The 20,867-nt window shown below is 48.4% G+C and overlaps 1 pseudogene; it reads left to right on the top strand.

Annotated features, from left to right (window-relative positions):
• Positions 1 to 11,653: 11,653 nt before the first annotated feature.
• Positions 11,654 to 15,534, top strand: LOC125433322 (annotated as a pseudogene).
• Positions 15,535 to 20,867: the final 5,333 nt, after the last annotated feature.

Raw genomic sequence — 20,867 nt, forward strand, 5'->3', positions numbered from 1 at the left:
CCCTGGACTTCCTTCATTAGGATATTGACAAGCTTCCTCATTAGTACTTCCTCATTAGCGGAAGGTTTCAAAGGTTGCTGAGCATCATGGTAGGAAACATGACATTATCTCCATATCACTGATTGCTGTATGAGAGACAGAGTAACTTAACCAGGTTTTGTTGGACAGATTTAAAAATTTTGTTCACTTTGACCAGTCCTATCTGTAATTTTTCCCTTTTCTAAACTACCTGTTTACAGATACATGAACTTTCCCTTCTGTGACTTACAAAGGAACCAATCCTATGTTTCTTAATGTTCGGGTATACATAGGGGTGCTTCATAGGAATCCAACCAGATTCCTCCATAAAGGATGCACATTGACACAGACTCTTTTTCAGCCACCGAAATAGACAAGAACTCTCCAGATTCTTGGTTCAAAGTTACCTTTACAGGCAACCAGGCTCCGAACCCATGGCATATTCCTTTCTCTTACTGAGAAAAGAGCATTTTCAACCCATTTAAAGACTTCCAAGTGTTAAAATAAGAACGCTAGGAAAAGTTGACAGCAGCAAGAAAACAGGGAGACCAAACATGACATGGACTAACTTTATGAAGGAAGCTACAGCCCTCAGTTTGCAAGACCTGAGAGAGCATGCTAGTAATAGGATGTTTTGGAGCACATTGAAGTATAGGGTTGTTATGAATTGGAAGTGACTTGACAACACACAAGAGTCAAAAGGAAAAGGTGCCTCTGAGTGGGTTGATTTCTAGGATGCGTGGTTAAGGTATTGTTGGCTGAGCATGGTTTGAAGTTCCTGGGTTTTTCTGGATCCTTTGTTCCAAGGGAATATATACCATTTCAAGAACAGTGTTCGCAACTTATCCAGGTAAGTTTTGCATTCAGTTTAGCCCAAGACCTGGCACCAGATTGCGTCAGAAACCTTTTACACCTGAAATTCTATATTCTGATGACTTCATCGAACTTTAACCTCAGAAAAAAATTGTTCAGGGCAACTCAGTACTATATAAGGACATGTTTGGGGAGGGCATGAGACTTGGGGGCATCTCGTTTTTCCCTGTCCCAATATTTGCCCTTTCCTGAAAGCCTCCAAGTCTCCAAGTCTATATCAGTGGTGGCGAACTTATGGCATGGGTGCCAGAGGTGGCACTCAGAGCCTCTCTGTGGGCACACGCAAACAGAGTGCCCCCCCCACACACATCTAGGTTGGCCTGGGCCACTGGGCTTGATTATTAGCATTAAACCTAAGACCTAGTTTTGCGGAAGCAGTGTAGGTAACCCTGTTAAGTGCTGTTAAACCCCACTGATTTTCATGTGAAGAAGTAAAGTGCAATCCTTTACCTGGGAGTAAGCTCAGTTGCTGGCAATGGGGCTTGCTTCTGAATAAACCCTCCTAGGGTCATGATTCACCCGTTGGAAGAGTTGCACGGTTGCTTCAAAGCAAAGCCACCGACTACCACCAAGCTTACTCCCGAGTAACACACGCCTTGGAGCCAACCATTTTTTCTAAACTAAAACCTCAGCATTCAGGTTAAATTGCCATGTTGCCACTTTGCAATAAATAAGTGAGTTTTGGGTTGCAATTTGGGCACTTGGTCTCGAAAAGGTTTGCTATCACTGTCCTATATCCTTTCTCCCTTCCCACCCTCCAGTCAGCTTGCCATTATTTGTGCCTGCTCTCCCTGACTCCGACCTCTGCCAAGCTCTTCCCAGGAAAACTCTGGCTGAGTTTCTTCACGCTGTCCTGGCCAATTTGCAGAGTAAAGAATCCGCAAGGTCCTCCCCTGTATCCCCTTCCCCCAAATTATTTCCTTTCCCCGATCTCCTCCTTTCTCTGTACCTACACTCAACTTTCCTCGCTTCCATTAATAATTGACCAGTCTAAAAATTTCAAGATAAATGGAAAGCATTTTGGATAATTTATATTATTCCACACCCCGCAACAGAATAGTGGTGAAATGTGAAGGATATCACTGAAATTATAAATTATCAATAACCTTTCTGATACATTGTCTCCAAAAGAAGCTTGACGGGAAATTGACAAATGATTAAGCAAATCATGGAAGATGACAATAATGCGTCAACATAACTTTTATTTTGTGAGGAAAATTCTAGAAATTTGTAATAGTAATCGTTTATCAGAGCTTTTAACATCTACTTTGGCTTATTACAATTTAGATCAAGAATAGCTATTATCAGTCATTGTTTCTGATTATTATATAATATTATAAAGCCTAAGGAAAAAAACTAAATTGTGAGTGTGTGTGTGGATAGATGGATGGATGGATGGATGGATGGATGGATGGATGGATGGATGGATGGATGGATGGATGGATGGATGGATGGATGGATGGATGGATGGATGGATGGATGGATGGATGGATGGATGGATGGATGGATGGATGGATGGATGGATGGATGGTGGATGGACCGGATGGAGGGAGAGGAGAGGGAGCGAGAGGAGGAGGCCAGGGATCAAAACAGAATAGACAGAGAGGGGAGATAGAGGGTCGATCGGGGATGGAATGAACCGACCGACCGACCACGACCGACTGAACTGAACAGACTCTCCTGCCGGAGGTGGCAAAGCAAGCTGTAGTTTCAACTTTTAACTATATACTACAATCTAAAGGGGGCTCCACAAGACTAATTATCTATCTGCCCAACTGCTTCCAAAGGTTCAGAATGAAGCAGGAAGATGTTCGGTTGTCTAGATTGCAGAGAAGGTCTCTTGTTAATCTCCAGGTCAAGTCACACCTTACAAATCATTATGGTAGACCCAAAGACATCCATCACATGTGTTCTGGAAGTCCATACTAGCTCCCAGTTCCCAAGCAGGCCCCATTTGGATGGGGACCATGATGTTCAGGAGGAGAGGGCTTAAGCCTCCCCATGTCCATGCCATTATCCTAATTTAAAACAGCCTTAGAGAGCCACTGCTTGCCCCATTTGGGGAAACTGAGGAAAGTGAAGAAAAACAGTGCCAGGGAGAAGACTTAGGCTCCTCTTTCTGCATGCCATGCTCAAGATTAAAACCGGGCCCCATGCATAACTGGAAATCAAGTCCTGAGCATGGAACACCAAGTTTGTTTGATCAAGGTTCCACATAGTGGCCATGTAGGGGACACAAGAACTTAGAAATACATGAATTGGCCCTTAAGAGAGATACACTGGCTGACAATTTCGAGTCAAAATCCAAAGCCCCATTCTTATCCTTACAGGCATAACTTCAAGATCTATCTACTTCTCTACATGCTCACCTATCAACTGACATTTTCTACAGAGGCCTCTTGCTGTGTACTCACCAATGTCATATGCAAGTGACAAACACAGATGCTTCAGTACAGTGGAACCTCAGTTCTTAATTTTCCTTCCCGAACCATTTTGTCTGGCAATAAACTTGATAACCTGTGGTGCCAAGTGAAGTCATGGTTTTTATTTTCCCAGCTGTTTTGTTTCTCGCTTAATGCTGCCTCTGTTTTATTTTGTTGCCATTCGACTCATTTTTTTTTAATTTATCGAGTTCTTTCATGGGATTTTAACTCTTCACACTGCTGTTATGATCTGGGATGCTATAACCTGCGGTTGTTTCAATAAGCCCCTGACACTAAAATCCTAGGTAGAGTTATGCCCTTCTAAAACCACTGAAATTAATGGACTTCAAAAAGTATAGCTTTGCTTAGAATTGCACTGTACAATACCTATTGGGTATTAACAGCTGGGCAGTTCCATCCAACTGGCCCACCACTCCCAAAGAGGCTTCCCGGTGGCATGGGGAGGCTTAAAACACAAAAAAGCCTCCATGCCTTTCAAAGGTGTAGCTGGACCAGAGTGCGCACGGTGCGCACTCTGGCTTTTTCGCCCTCCCCCCCCCACAGCGGCACCCCCCCACTTCCACTCCCACTCACTTTAGAAAACCGAGCAGGCTGGAGAACAGGCCTTCCTGTTCTCCAGCCTGCTCAGTTTCCAAAAGTAAGTGTGTGGGGGGGCGCTGCAGGGGGGCCACTGTGGGGGAGAATCACGCCGGCCACCCTATGGTACCCCCACCACCACATTTACTTTAGAAAAGTGAACAGTTGCAGAACAGGCCTTCCTGTTCTCCAGCCTGCTCGGTTTTCTAAAGTAAGTGTGTGGGGGAGTACCGTGAGGGGGGAGGGGGGAGGGGGAGGGGCCAGGGGATTTTGCGCCCCCCGTGAACCAAATCCGTGTGCCCGGTGCGTCGCGCGCCCCCCTTGCCCCCTGGGAGCTTCGCCGCTGATGCCCTTGGGAAGCCCCCACTGAACTTAATGGACTTACACCACCCAGCATTAAGTCCTAAGCCCTGGGTGCTAGTGCAACTGGGACAATGGTGGGTTTGGAGCCAACTAGTGTAAACTCCTCCCTAGGCCATGCCCCCTCAGACTGCCCCCACGACACCAGCAGCAGGTGCGGGGGCATGGGAGCACAGGGACACTTGTGAAGCATTCAGCACCGCATCCCACAGCCAGGGAGGGTAAATCCACTGATGAATCTCTGCACCACTCCCAACAGCAGATATCCCCCCCTTTGGGTAGGGCTGTTTGATATTCAATGGTGTCTATTTTACTAATATTTGATATTTTACTGGCGTGAAGAGTATTGTGAGCCACCTTGGGCATTCCTTTAGCCTAAAATGCAGATTGTTAACTGTTTAAATAAATGAACACTCTACAGCTTCCTTAAACTCCCTCGGTGGGTCAAGGTAGAGAGAAAGTGACTTGCCTAAGGCTCCCTAGCAGTTCACAGGTGAGACTCAGACTGAGGAGTTCTGGCTTCATCATTCCATCCCTTAACCACAGATTCCCAAAGTCCCTCCATACCGAACCCCTTCCTCCTTTATAAATGCAGATTAATTTACTACGGGTCATTGGGCAAGGATGCCCAGCTGACAATCAACTGCTGTGCATTTTCACACCTCACTACAACAGAACATTCTCTGCAAGAACCCTAGAGTGGTTCCATGTCCAGCCCTAGAAGCAAAACAACAGCCAGTTGACTGAAGCAATTAGAAAAGTTATGTTGAAGAGTGGCGTGGGATAAGACAGCTCCAGGGGCCTCCTGGAACTGAACAGGGGGAAAAGGAAGCTGCTTGCAAAACACAAGAGCACCATATTCTAGCTATCTTTGACGTAGGCTTAGCATTTGGAGGTTCCAGGGCCCAGCTGCCTGCTGGCAGAGGGCCCTGTCAGAAAATTACCAGAAATAATACTTGCTGTTTTGGAAGACATCCTTATTTCTATAGTATATAGTCCCTGCCACTGTGTACATAACAGGGCATATTAAGTAACAGTATGTAATATAATATATATATAATGTAAGGAATTCCATAGAAGCAGAAATAAAAGGCTCTTTGGTGGAAAAAGACCGTTTATTCAGACATCTTAGAAAGCTCAAGAAGTACTGCGCCTTGAGTGGCTTAGGAATGACTTGCTTGCTTCCTTAAACACAGGTTATAACTCTATTCATTATCCCCCTCCCACGACTTCCCCATGGGAGCGGAGGCCTCATCTCAGCAGAGATAAAAGAGTCTCCCGCCGATGAAGCTAGCCCATCGCACAGACTGTGGGATATTATACTCAAAGGTTAGGCGGCTGCCATTGCCATTAACACAGTAGAAACCCTTTACATACTGCCTCCCTTAAAGAAGATTCCCCTCCCCCCCAGGTTTATCTTACGGAAAGGTGATTGGAAAGCAGAGATAAGGGTGGGGGTGTCAATATTTTCGGAATAAAACCCATTGATTATACCCAGAGGAATATCCCAACCCAAGAGACTAAATATTGCATAGCCGTTTACTGTGGCAATTAAAGCTGAGAGTCCAGGATGATAAGCGTCAATTTCAGTAGTGCGTTTGTGGCCATCAATAATAGTTGGTGGGGGGTCTCTCCGGCGGGTCGCGTTGCCGAGGCATCGGAAGCGTGGGAGCCTCCTTTGAGTAAACGTCACTTTGAACGATGATGGTAGAGGGGCGGCGACGCCGGGATGGCCCCCAACAACCCCAAAAAAACGCCTTCCAGAACTTTGAGAATGAATTGGGGGCTGCGATGGTCGGAGACCACCTTATACGGGGGGGCGGAGTGTAGACGGGTAAACATGTTGGAATGAACAGCCGTGCTAACTAGGGAGCCGAGGAGGGATGGAAGCTACATGGAATAAAATGGGCTTGTTTAGAAAATAAGTCCACCACCACCCACAAGACCGTGTTGCTACATGACTTTGGCGGGGCAAATCTGTAATAAAATCCATGAGGAGATGACTTCCCAAAGGGTGGGAGGCCACCGGGAGAGGTTTCCAACAGCCCATGGGGCTTTCCCCGAGAATGGTTTTGGCTTCTGCACAAACAAGAAGGCAACCTTTAATATATCGCCTCAATGTCCTTAGCATTGCGCCACCAGAACTGACCGGGCCGGGCCAAATGCAGAGTTTTCAAGAAAGCCAAAATGTCCAGCCGAAGTGGGCATCGTGGCAGAGCTTCAAGAACCTGCTTGCTAGGAGGGGAGGCGATTTACTTCAACACTCCCCCCTCAGCCAAACTCCATTCTCCAAACGCAGTTGGGAGTCACTTTCCTCCGCTTTGGAGGTTCTCAGGCAGCCCGCCTCCTCGAAGGGATTCCCGCTTGGGAAAGGAGAGAGGCAGAGACTAGGAAATGGGCGGTGAAGGAGGAGTGGACGTTTGAGATCGGGTGACAGCCAGTCCTAGCTGGGAGGGGGAGAGAACAGTGCGTGGAGATGTTCTCGTAAGGCAGGCTCCACCCCCCCTCCCGGGCGTAAGCGAGAGCGCGTCAGCCAGTTTATTGGTTTTCCCGGGGAAAAAATGGACTGTGAAAAGAGAAACGAGAAAAAAGAAATCGGCCCAACGGAGTTGTTTAGCGGACATCTTGAGGGGGGGTGGAAAGAGCTGCCAGGTTTTTGTGATCCGACCAAACCTGAAAGAGTGTGTTTAGCCCCTCCAGCCAGATGGCGCCAAGTGGAGAGTGCTACTTTGACGGCTGTAGCTCTCTTTATCCCCACAGTCCACAGTTGAGTTCAGCACCGGAGTAATTTCTTTGATAAATAAGCACACGGAACCAGCCTGCCATCTTTATTTTTCTGCAACAGGGCTGCCCCAAGCGCTTTGTCCGTGTAAGCATCCACGTAGAACCACAAACGGGAGATCTGGGGTCCAGGGTGCTTTTTAGGATAGGTTCGGTGGTAAAAGCAGACTTTAAGAGCTGAAAGGCTGTTTGACATTCTTCAGACCAGGAAAGGGGCCCGAAGGGCTTGGCGGACTGATGGATCTTTGTACCCTTAGTGCCGTAAGAGGAGTCTGTGAGAGGGAGAGTCAGCTCAGCGACTTGGGGTATAAAAGTCCGCGATAGAAATTAGCAAAACCCAGAAAAGATTGGAGTTCTTTACATGCGGTTGGTGGGGCAGAGCCATTGGAGGACCACGTCAATTTTAGCAGGAGATCCATTTTTAAGCCCTCGGGCGAGATCCGGTAACCCAAATGGTCAATGGAGGTCTGGTGGAAACAGCATTTGGAGAGTTTGGCAAAGAGAGAGTTGTTGAGCAAGCCGCTTTCAATACTTCGAACCAATGCTTCATGCTCTTCTATGGTTTCCAGTGAATAAATTAAAACGTCATCTAAGTATACCACAACTCCCTTTGTACAAATAAATCATGGAGAACTTCGTTGATGAGGGCTATAAAAGCCCCGGGGGCCCATCACTTAACCCGAATGGCATTATTAAGTATTCAAACTGTCCAAACTTTGTGTTAAACGCCCGAGTCAAAGTGTTCATGGCAGCCTTCAGCAATTCTGACCCTGTAGTAAAGCTTCTCTCAAGTCTAATTTAGTAAAGATGCGCCCTTTGCTCCAGTGCAATTCGCTAAAAGGTCCTTGATCAAAGGCAAAAGGATATTTATTGGACAGGGAGACTGCATTGAGACCTCGATAATCTGTGCAAAGCCAGTAAAGACCCATCTTTCTTTTTACAAAACAAAACGGAGCTTGGCGTGTGTGTGTTTGGTATCGCTCCGCATTGCATATGAACCCGCTGAAGCGCAGGTTCTTGTCCAAGAAGGCACGAAGCTCCTTCTCTTCATTGGGACTCATCACGGGTAGGATTCTACCTTTGGGCAGTTGCTAGCCCCTGGCTGTATAATCGATTCTTGCAGTCAGTGTCTCAGTATGGGGTGGCAAGTAACTGATCGTGATTCTTTGCTCCTGAAAAACTCTGGCTAGATCTGCGATATGCGCCGGTGGGATGCCAATAGAATCGAAGAGCATTGTCGCTGATGATGAAGCCAGGGAGGGGGGTGTGTCAGGAGAAGTTGAGATTTCCCCCCCCAATTCATGTATGTTCACCGCAGGGAGGGTCAGTGAATTCACAAGATCCGTTCTTTCCAAATGAACTTTGGTTCAAATGTAACGAAAATAACCATGGCATGCCCAAAACTATGGAGTGTTTGGCCACTGGCGCCAAAATAAAACTAATTTTCTCCCAATGGTCGGGCGCAACGGAGGGAGAACCGGTTGTGTTTGAACTGGGCCGGTCCTTACCGTTCCCGAGAGGGCTGCCGTCCATTTGGGTGAAATGGTATGGGCTTAGCCATGGGGAATTTGGTCCAGACCTAGCTCCTCTGCCACCTGGGGTCGCATTAAGCAATGGGAGCAGCCAGAATCCACAAGGGCCGAGGCTATAATGCGAAGGTATGTTTAAGCGGGGTTGGCTACAGAAACGGCTTGGACAGTAATGGCGGAGCGCTGCGCTTCACTCACACCGCTGTCAGGAGTCGGACCCATATCCATGGGGGCTGAAGAAAGGCAAACAGCTGCTTCCCCCTCCTCTGGGTCGGCTTCGATGACCATGCCTTAGAAGAGCTCGTCGAAAGGCCCCGACTCTGGCGTGGTGGCTTCTGGCAGATGGGGTGCTTGGCTGTGGCTGGAAGCTGGTGGTTTTGTTTCTTCGGACAGTTGGCGATACTAGATTGATGACCTGGTCCTCCTCGCAGAGTAAAGAGCACAATCCCAGTCGGCGACGGCGCTCAGAGGTGGTCTCGGTGGGGGCGGCTGGAGCACTTGCCTTGGTGGACGCGCCAGTGGCAGGCTTTGGGCGTGGGCTGCCTCCGGCACTGAAGCGTGATTCTAAAGCTTAGAGGCATCGCCACCTGGGATCCCAACTGGATCCTTAATCTCAGCAATGAGTGCGAGGAACCCGAATTAAAAACACCGTTAATCCACGCGGCTTGCCGTTGCCAACAGCATCTGAGAAAGTATTCGCATTTCATGCGTTCAGGCCACTCAGGAGGGAGTCGAGCGTCAGCCGCATCTAAATTCAATGGGCAAATTCTGCAAACGGGTCGGTTGCCCTGCTGGAATGTAGTTTGATGGTCGCGGATAGCCTCATTTTCGGCGCTCGGGATCTTGGAAGCGCGCTCTTAAGGTACTTGGAGGAAATGCGGGCACCGTCGCGAGAGTCTTCATCTTGCAAATCCGAAAAGGGTGCAAACCAGTCGAAGCTGCGCTGCCCCATCCAGGACTGAGCCGATGTCCCGTATTTTTTCGCGCTCAGACCGGTATAAATCATCATAGTCCTCCATGTGGGCATCGAGTTTGCAAAATGAAGTAGGGAAGCTTGGAAGCCGGTCCCATCAAAGCGGGCGAATTATCCCGGGGCCTATAGTAACCCCTTTCCCGCGACTCTTAGGCGCCGGCAAGCGGTTACACGGGTTGAGCAGGTTGGAACAGCCCGGTTGCACAGGGGGGGCCGGAGTCGGGGGGGGGCGGTGCCGCTGGCGTTTTGGGTGGCAGGACCAACCCGCGTTGCCCCTCTGGCGCCCGGCAGTATCAGTAACAGCATAGACTCCAACTTGGGGCTTCCTGGTCTGCTGCCTCCTCAGTTCCACCTCTCCAACGCCAGCCAGCTCTCTCTCCTTAGCGGGTCAATGCATCCTGTAGATGCGCATGCAGGGCCTGCTTTTTCTCGTTCCAATTTAGTAGTTCGTCCCGGTTAATAGCTGCAGTAAGCTCACTTTCGCGTCGCGCAAGGCCTGAAGCGCTTTATCGTTGCAGCTGTAAATCCAGTCTGGAGTGTTCAAGGACCTTATCATGGACTGACAGATTCTGCATGTATTGTCGTTGGAAGCATCACAGCGCGGTCCAACTCGAGTTGAACTTCTTTAGCGTTGCTGCTCCCGGTGGTCCCTCTGCGGGTTTTAGCTCTTGCTGCAGCTGTGCCCGTTCCTCCTCCCATGGCACCAGAAGATTCCGCGGGTCCATGCTTCTTGGGCATCTGCGCAGTCGGCCCACTTCCTCATCCCAGTTCTACTCTTTACCGATGGGAGAGGGAACAGATCCCGACTGGGAGTGCAGGCTTTTCTTCGGACTCAAATGCGTCTGGAAGCGAGACATCGGAGACACCGTAGTGGCATACGGTGGCTCCCTGGGGTGCAACCGCTGACCCGGGATCAGGGGTCGGTCCGATCGGAAGGCCAGTACGGACACCCCTCCCAATCCCAGGTTTAGTCCCAGTGTCCTTGAGGGCCGGGCCACAGTGCTGTGCCGCGGTGGTTCTTTGGGAGACATCACCAAAATCTGAGTCCAGGAATGCGTTAAATGGATTCCTGGGTTGCCGCATGAAAGGTGGTCAGGCCCGTCTCCTCCATGACAGGTTGCATCTGAGGTTTGTAATCCACATCAGCCGGGTAGAGGTCCGATCCACTGGTATTTCGATCCATAGACGAAGCCCCAAGCGGCTCATGTAAGTCCCCATGGTGATGCGTCACGTCCCTCGTTCCAGCGGAGTAAAGGAAGACTTCGTGCTGATACGAGGGGCCGGGGAAAGAGTCACCAAGCGAGACCCGTTCTCCGCCCGGCTCCTCCCAGATCCAGAAGGGAAAGGAGTCAGAGCCCCCTTTGGGCGCTACCGCACCTTCCGCAGTAATATTCCACCTCTCCATGCCCGAGACCCAGAGGTCCACTGCACTAGTGATATAGATGAATTAGGATTCCTGCCACAATGTAAGGAATTCCATAGAAGCAGAAATAAAAGGTTCTTTGGTGGAAAAAGACCGTTTATTCAGACATCTTAGAAAGCTCAAGTACACGCAGTGGCAGGAATGACACTTCCCGCCAGAAGCACAGGTTATAACTCTATTCATCCCATCCCCCTCCCGGCTTCCCATGGGAACGGAGACCTCATCTCCCGCGCAGAGATAAAGTCTCCGCCGATGAAGCTTGCCCATCGCCCGGGCTGTGGAATGTACTCAAGGTTAGGCGGCTGCCCGTACCATCAACACCATTGAAACCTTTACAATATTATATGTTACGTACTGTTACTTAATATGTCCTGTTACTTAATATGTCCTGTTACGTACACAGTGGCAGGGACTGTGGTTCAATGGCAGAGCATCTGCTTTGCATGCAGCAAGGCCAATTTCAATTCTTGGCATCACCAGATAGAATTATTAGGTAACAGGTGATACAAAAGGGTTGGTTGCTCGGCATTCTTCTCCAGGCTGTCAATTGATTCTCTCCAGGAGCGATTACGTTCCTTGGCAGTGCAAGCGTGGAAAGTCTGCTAAAGACAGGAGGGGCATTCTCACAACTGGTTTCTTGTCACAGTGTTTGGGCTTGAGTTAACAGGTTTTTGTCATGGAGTTCCAGGCAGTGGTGATGGCAGTTGGTGGTGGATCCCGCATGATGCATCTGATGTCTAACATCCCTAAAGCTCTCCTTTCTGTGGGCAGTAAGCCTTTAATATGGTGTGGCGAAATGGCTCCCCCCTCCCTTTCCTTTTTTCTTTCCTCCCCTCCCCCCAGCAGGTATCATAGACTTGGAGGACTTGGAAATTCTAGAGAAACATCAGGAAATGCTACCTGGCCTAGGGGGAAATGATATCTTGACCCAGCCTGACCTGGTCAAAGGAGGGTGGGGTCTGGGATCTGATAAATTGCTGAAGGGGTGAGGCTCTCTTCTCTTCTTCCTTCTGCTGGAGTGAAAACCTCATGCCTGAGCTGTGGAAGGCAGCATCCATTTTAGCTTTCATGTGTTCACAAAGTAAGGGTAAATGTTCCATGCGTTCCAGCAGGTATTGTTTCTTCGCCGCATCTCTCGCATCAGCTAGCTCCCGCCTCGCAATACAATTGTTTTGCATAATCTTCGGTCTTTCTTTAACTTCTTTATCGGAAGGTTCCCTTTAAATCTCTGGCTACATGGTAATATTAGCTGTGAGGTATTTATGAGCTGGTTGGCGGATAAGGTTGCGTCGCTCCGCTTTACGATCTTTCCCCCACGCTGGCTACAATTAGGCGAACTGGAGACCCTCTTTGTCGCCTTCAGGCCCTTGTTTGGCCCAGTTTGTCATCTGGTTTAAACTCCGAAGCCATTTGTTGACAGTGGCCTTTGAAGCGTTTTCGGTTAGGACCTACTACCTGTCCTCTGGATCCGCGTCTGCCTTTGGTTTGCAAAAACCTCGCCGGGCGGGAGCCACGGTCCCATCTGCTGGCAGGTATCATCAATAGCTCCTTTGGAGCAGGCAAGGAGTCTCTTCCGGATGGGTTGAAGGAGGCAAGGCGGTCCACCCAATTTTAGGCAGACTCATTAGCTAGATCCTTTAGATCTGGCACAATTTCAGTTCCCAACAAATCTTTCGCTTCTGGGGAAGCTGCAATTGAGAGAGTGGCGTTGGAGCAGCTTCAAGGCTTCCCGGATGACGCATCGGCTTTCAATCTCTTCCAGTCCAAGCCCGCGGTGCTGTTACATGGGACGGAGACTGTTCTCCTCGCTGAAGACACAGATACAATATCTGGAGATGCGGTGCTTCGGGATCGATAAGCGGATCGGCGCCGTTGGTATTAAGTTGTGATCTTTACCGCAGCGCATGTCGTACATCATGACCTTTTGACCCACCGCCTGGCCGCCTCAGGATAATCGGGCACTGTCCTTCAATGGATTGTCTCGTTCCTCCGGGGTCGGAATCAGTAGCGAGGTGCGGGGATGAGGCCTCCCGGCGTGCTCGCTTTATTGCGGTGCAACCTAAAGGCTTTATTATCCCGGCTGTTATTTAATCATCTACATTGTCTTGCTCAGCTGGCAACGGAAGCCTTTGGCTGACGGTCATCACATGCGGACGACACTCAACCTCATCTCCTGTTGATGCGGAGGGGGAGAACACTCTTTAGGCCTGCGGCGAGCATTGCCTGGATATGGCCGCTGGTTGGTTGCGATAGAGCAGGTTAAAGAGGAATCAATCGAAGTCGGAGATCCTCTGCCTGGTCAGTATGTTTCAGCCACCGGTGCGGGATGGGGTCAGTTGGCACCGGTATCTTCATCGTTAACCTTGATTTATTCTGGATTCGCTGTCATGATCGGAATGGGAGACCCAGGAGAACCTTATATAACCAGGCGAAGCAAAGCCCATCTCTTCGCCAGTGGCCCGGCGGCTGGCCGGTCGCTTCCTCCCGGCGACCAACCTGGCCACAGTGATCCTGGCGCACGGTCATCTCCGGAGATTAGACTATTTAAAATCCCGTTTACGTGGGCCTTCCCTTGCATTTCGATTCGGAAGCTGAAACTGGTCCAGGAATGCAAGCTTGACAATGCGCGCCTGCTCAGCAGTAGCAGGTGCTTTTCATCTGGGATCATATCCAACCTGTGTTCGCGCCAGCTGCACTGTAGCTCCGGTCAGTAAGGCGGCGGTTGCGAATCATCTTCAAGCGTGTTGGTGTTAACCTTTAAAGACCTTCACAGCTGACCTGGGACATACATTATTCTTCGAGGTTAATCCGCATCACTCTTACCATGTCCCTGTACGACCTCTTCGTTTCAGCGGAGGCCAAGTTACTGGTGGTACAACCTTCTGCCCCTCGATGATACGGGTTGGCCTAGCCATAGCGAGCCAGGGCCTTCACAGCTCTGGCCCCAGCCTGGTGGAACGCTTCTTCACCAGCTGTCCGGTTCCCTGCGGACCTTTACTGAATTCACGCAGGGCCTGGTGCCAAAGACGAGCGCCTGTTCCTGCGCTGGGCCTTTGGAGGGACCAGCCGTTGATGGTGCCCCCCCCCCCCGGCCTTTTGCATCTGTGCCATTTATCCTCCTGGGACTTGCCGTTCTTCCCTCCTAATAGAGGATTTAAAAATGGAACTGTCGGACACCATCTTGAAAACTAATTCAGTCATTATGCTTAGTTATCATTTTTATCGCTGCTTTTAATGGTTTTAGTTTTTTTACCTTATACATGATGGTTATTATACTGTACACCGCCCAGAGCCCTTCGGGGATGGGGCGGTATAAAAATGAAAACAAACAAACAAACAAATAAAATGTGAGTTCTTTGCAAATTGCAACATTTTAAGCTTTAAGGACCTACCCTGCTTTCTACCATCTCTTAGCCAGGGTATGTATGAGTGATAGGGGCAGGGGATTTGCGTTTATGTCACCTTTTCTTTAGAAACCCTTGCTAAATCTGGTGCTGTGCTAAAACATATGGTAATCACTTTCTTTTTAATAAATACTTTTAAAACCTTGGATGTGGAGGACAGTTCTCTGTACCACGTATGCCCCACTGTCTTGGACACACTAGTTAAACAGGAGGTAAAGGAAGGCTGACAGCTTTTCCTCCAGGACCTCCAATCTACCCTGTGGAACCCAGGAGAGGGGAACCAAGGGGAAACTGAGGCAGAGGCCTCGCAGTTGGAAAGGAAGCTGGGAAATCCTGATCTTTCCCAACAGGCAGTCCTACTGATCAGGTGGTGGCAGCAGAATACCCAGAGAGAAAGCTAGCCCTCCCCAGGGAAAGTTGGCAACCCCTGGGAGAGTGAGAAGTGAAATAGGGCCTGCCAGTCAGGCAAGCCCATTTCGCCACATATGGTATCCACTCACCTTGTTGGGACAAGCTGGTTTTGAAGAGGTCATTGTGGTTACCACAAAAGAAGTCCAGAAGTTGCTAAATTTGGAGACAAAACTGAAATTGGATATAGTGTTTTCCTGATGATGCAGATATGGGAACAGTAGACTCTTTACAGCATATTCACCAGAAAATAAAGACAGATATCTTGGTGTTGTTGTGATCTGATCATAGTTGTCGCTCTTCTTCTGGGTTCATGATGCGACACTGCCAATGCTGATGAAGAAAGTCTGTGAATCTATGGAGTTGGTACCAGGACAAGAAAAAGCTGGTGGATCAACGTGATTTCATTGGAGTGGATGGCATGGGAAAGAGATTGCTCTTCATGGCCAATGAAGCAGATTTGGATGAAGAAGTTATCATTAAGAAATCCATCTTTCAGAAGCCTTCCAGAATGCACATCAGGACAGGACTGATGAATGCTCATCTGTATTGCTCGAAGAAATACGTGGTAGACTTTCTTGAAGAGAACAGATCATTCACATCAATCAGGAGTGGACCGATTCCATATTTAGTGAGGAAGCAATTCTCCTTACCAGCATCATTGCAACAAGGGCAAAGCAACAGAGGGCAAGGAGGGCCCTGGTTGTTTTTCTTGATATACCAAGAGGTCCACTCTGTTAAATAGTATTCATTCTCTCAGTTATCCTAAAAGATGTGGTTTTTTTCCTGTTTTGACTGCCTGAATAAAAACGCTGTTTGGATTTTCTAAGCATCCTGCAGCTGGGAGTTTTTCTTGATTTCACTTTGGTTCGGAGGAGAAAACTTCCACCGAGGAAGCCTGGGAGAAAGCTTGCTGGAGGAGTTTGCAAGCTGCTTGTTGTGCGGTGTGCAAAGCTACTGAAAGGCCAGAACAAAGGCATAGGCTCATACATGGGGAGAGGAAGGGAAAGGAGCTTGTAAGCTACCTTGAGTCTCCTTACAGGAGAGCAAGGTGGGATATAAATCCAAACTCTTCTTCTTCATTTGTTGTGCCTAAGTAAAGTACTCTGTCTCAGCTACCCATCTGCAGTGAAGGAATGCTAATACTAGCCCAATGTAAAGATTATTGTGAAAATGCAGGTATTGTGAAAATGCAGGTACTTGTGAACCCAAGTTCCTGAGAATACATGAACACATGACTCAGACATGAACTACTGAGTCAGACTCACAATCTATTAAGGTCTGTATTGTCTGCTCTGACTGGGAACAACTCTCCAGGGTTTCTGGTTGCTTTCCAACTCAGCTGGAAAGCACCATTCCTGAAAAGGGTTACACTGCCTTCCTGCTGCTGTCATTACCTTGGGGCCTCTCCCTAGGATGCAGCAGAGGTAAAACTACATTACTGGACCAGCTGGCAGGCAGGTGCATGCCCCTCTACCCAAGTGCAGGATAAAGGCTTCCAGGTCACAGTTCTTTCTCTTCAGCAGCATAGTATATCAGCTATTTAACCAGAACTGAACTTGAGCCAAGCTCTCAGTGTTTACCTCTTGCTCCCGCCGCACATCACCTCTACCAAAAAAAACCCAGTACTGAGAACAAGAATGGTTTAAGCAAGCCATTATAGGCTGGTTTTGTTTAAAAGTTGCTGTACCACATCAGTCTGGCACTATATTATGTAACACACTGTTGGGCAGAATCTGTTGAATAACCCCAGGCAAAACAGATGATTTAACTGGCAAAAACAATGACTGTATAGAGAGAAAAAAATCAGGAATATAAGTAAATGGGAATAAAAATAGTACGCTAAAGCTCTGATTTAACAGGATATTGTAATTGTTTGCCAAAAGCACAGGATAAATTAATCTGAATACTTTGTTCGGTTTGAACGATGATGGGTTTGCGTTCTAAAGCCTTAGGATGGGTCAAATGTATGCTTGAATTAAAAGCTGACAGCATTTTGGTAAGAAAAGTTATCCAGACCCCACAATGTTCTTCCAAAATGATGTCCCAGTGTTTTACCTTCGACACCTCCTTTTTATACTATAGAATTTGGTTTCTTCTTTCTGGCTGTGTGGCCCATCCAATCAGTTATCCCCTAGCCAACACAATAATATCAATCAATCCAGTTCAGCAAGGTAAGGCGTGAAGTGTTTACTTCCTCTGGCTTGCAAGCACTGTATTGTTTAAAAATAGACCTACTCATTACTTTCTTTATATTTGAATGGGTACACTCATGTATAAATACACAAGGATCACTCTGTTTAGTCCTGAACTTTAAAACATTTCCTCCCTCTTACTCAAGTACCTTGGATATATATCATCCCCCTCCCATTGAATTGTCAGCCTCTCTTCCTCAGACCGAATGATTGTACCTCAGGAAATACACAACAAAATATGATTTGAAATAACGCAAAATGTTAAAAAAAAACCCCTAAAATTTAAAATATTGTTTTGAAGCTTCCAGGCTTTGATGTTAAGGACACTTTTCTGGGAGCAAATTTCACTGATTTACATGACACTTACCGCTGAATAGAACAGCCAAGGCTGGCTCTCTAAGAGATGCACAATAGGGAGATCATGGTTCTCACAAAGGGTAGCTTGTTTCTTTTAATGCTCATAAAAGAGATCTCAACGAAGACACTCAGTGGCATTTGTGGTGAAGGACCCAGAGCTCAATGGAAAAGGATTTGCTCTGTCTGCATAAGGCTTCAGGTTCAGTCCTCAGCATCTCCAGTTGAAGGGCTCTCAGGGAAGAGAGCTGGGGACAGACTTTTGTGTGGAATATGGCAGAGCTGTTACCAGTTGTATGAGATCGCTCTGGTGAGATGGATCAAAGGTCCAACTCATTACAAGACAGTTTTATACTTTCAGATAACTTGATCCGAAGAATAGGGGAACGCTTTGTAGAATATTTCAAAAGCATTGGACACACCAAAAAAAAGCCCTGGAATCATCATCCCATGTCACCCATTTCCCATTCTCTCTGTGTTTCTATTATCTATGAGACCAGCACTAGCAACATTTAACCTTGCCAAAGGCTTTGACTAGGAAGACTTCTTAAGGCTCCCCGCGGAGAATAGGTGGAAAGGACTGGAAGGCTTATCTTCTCTCTCCTTTAGTAGTGAATTGACTCAAGAGGATGGGAATAGGAGAAAGAGGAATAATTATCTACTAAGATGATGATCAGTAGGGCATAAGCTACAGATGGAAAAAAAAGGGCAGGTTGCAGCATGTAGCTGATGTTCCTCCTCTGCAGATACTGAGTTCATTCCACCCATCATGGCTGGCCCATTGTCCAAGCTGGGCTGTCCGTATTTTACTACTACTGACAGCAGAGCAGGCCTCCCCTGGCAAGCAGAGAGCGACAGGTTTCCTAAATCAAACCAGGAAGCCCAGAGAATGCCTGTCCATCACTCCACTGTAGTATGGGAAACTTCAGAAGAGCTCGGGAAGAAGAATTTGGACTTGTACCCCGCCTGTCTCTGCTGTAAGGACACTCAAGGCGGTTTACAAACTCCTTTCCCTTCCTCTCTCCACAACAGACATCTTGTGAAATGCAAGGCCTTGCCTGGAGGCCCTAGAGAGTTGCTGCCAGTCAGAGTAGACAGTGCTGATCTTGATAGACCAGGGGGTCTAACTCTGTATAATAATAAGCTGACTTTCTCTCCTGGAAAGTGGCTTATAAACTCCTTTCCCTTCCTCTCCCCACAACAGACACCTTGTGAGGTAGGTGGGGCTGAGCGTTCCAAAGAACTGTGACTAGCCCAAGGTCACCCAGCAGGAATGTAGGAGTGGGGAAACAAATCTGGTCTGCCAGATAACAGTCTGCTGTTCATGTGGAGGAGTGGGGAATCAAACCCGGTTCTCCAGATTAGAGTCCAGCTGCTCTTAACCACTACACCACACTGGAGGTATCATTTGCGAGGAGTCCCCTTTCAGAAACAGCTGCCTCCCTCAGAGGAGGATGCTGTCTTGCAGCCTCCCAATGTTTCATGGGCAGACCTCACTGCAGCCATGTTGTGATTGGTCCCATGTTCCCTCTTAACAGCCATTGTATTAGGGCTCCCACTTCCTGTTCTCATGGGGTTCAGCAAACTTCGAGACCCACATACTAACACATTTGTGATGCATAGTTTTTATTATTGCTTCCTGCCTCAGGTCCCAGTTCTCAGACAGAAAGGCAGCTCTATCAAAATTTTAAGTAAATAATAATTTGCTTAGGATGTGGCAAACCTATGGCATGCATGCCAGAGGTGGCACTCAGAGTCCTCTTTGTGGGCACGCGTGCTGTCGCCCCAGTTTGGGCACTTGGCAATGGCATAGTGCCAAGGGGTGACGGGTGCATGATGCACTAGGCGCGTGCTCCTGTGGGGTGTGGCTAGGGTATTCTGAGGGCATGGTGGGAGTGTCTCGGGGCGTTCTGGGGGAGTTCTAGGGCAGGACGGGGTGGACAGGGGCGTGGCAGGGGCGCAGGGTGCACATGTGCCCTGGGCGCAGTTTCCCCTCGCGCCACCCCTGGCACGTGGTCTCTAAAAAGTTCACCATCACTGGCTTAAGGACAGCAAACGTACTGGGAGGAGGATTTGTTTGATCAAGCTGATAAAGTAGGTGATTCCATTAATTCTCCTGGGGACGACGTCCTCTTAAATTTTAGGCAGCTGGCAAAGCAAGAGTATTTGCTCCTGCCTTAATAAATAGTCATTAGCTTCTTTAAAAAGAAAACCATCAGAAAAAGGGTAGGATTCTGAAGCGGCAGATCACCTAGTCAACAGATCACAACGGATCACCTAATCACTGGGAGGTTAGTCCAATTGGTTAGGCTGAGACTCTCCTGGCTTTCAGACGGGACACAATTGGATCTAGCTGGATTATCAGAGCCGAGCATTTCTAGGAACTTGCGAGCAACATTCCAGCACAAAGGAGCTTTTGTGTCAAGCTAATACAGTCCGTGATAAAGACGCAGCACGCTCCAGAGCAGACAGCCGAGCAGCTGAGGAGCCAGTCCAATGGACGCGTGCCATGCCAGCCGCACAACCGCAGGCGCTGTGCTCATTAGCCAAGTGAATACATTGAGACTTGGCACCTCCTGTCCCTGGCACACGGGCTGCCTGCCAAAGAGTGAGTCAAAGGAAAGAATCCATTCATTCGGCTGGCACAGAGGCATTTCTGAGCCACCCTGTGTGCTGAGGCACCAAGACATGCACATGCGAGCCACGCAAAGATGCCACTTCAACACCCTCAGTGTATTTTGACGGTTCCGTTATCCCTCAAACCCACCACAGTCTGTCTGTCTCTCCCTCTTACCCACACACAAAACATAAGCAGAATCAGTGTACAACTAAGGACTGACACATCCTTCCTTCCTTACTCTCTCTTTTCCTATTTTCTTTCTTTCCCCTTTCTCTCCTTTCATGCTCTCTCCTTTCAGCATAGTGTAGCAGTTAAGAGCAGGTGGATTCTAATCTGAAGAACTGGGTTTGATTCCCCACTCCCCCACCCGAGTGGCAGAGGCTTATCTGGTGAACCAGATGTGTTTCCGCACTCCTACGTTCCTGCTGGGTGACCTTGGGCTAGACCCAGTTCTTCAGAATTTTCTCAGCCCCATCTATCTCACAAGGTGTCTGTTGTGGGGAGAGGAAGGGAAGGAGTTTGTAAGCCACCTTGAGTCTCTTTGCAGGCGGGAAAGGTGGGGGTATAAATTTAAAAAAACTCTGGTTGTGGTGGGTTTTCCGGGCTGTGTGGCCGTGGTCTGGATCTTGTTCCTAACGTTTCGCCTGCATCTGTGGCTGGCAGCTTCAGAGGTGTATCACAAAGGAAAGTCTGTTACACACTGTGTCCAGACTTTCCTCTGTGTAACAGACTTCCCTCTGTGATACACCTCTGAAGATGGCAGCCACAGATGCAGGCAAAACGTTAGGAACAAGATCTACCAGAACATGGCCATGAAGCCCGGAAAACTGACCACAACCAGTTGAATCCGGCTGTGAAAGCCCTTGACAATACCAAAAAACAACTCCTACTCCTACTCCCCCTACTCCT

Source organism: Sphaerodactylus townsendi, linkage group LG05 (genome assembly GCF_021028975.2).
Source record: "Sphaerodactylus townsendi isolate TG3544 linkage group LG05, MPM_Stown_v2.3, whole genome shotgun sequence".
Lineage (NCBI taxonomy): Eukaryota > Metazoa > Chordata > Lepidosauria > Squamata > Sphaerodactylidae > Sphaerodactylus > Sphaerodactylus townsendi.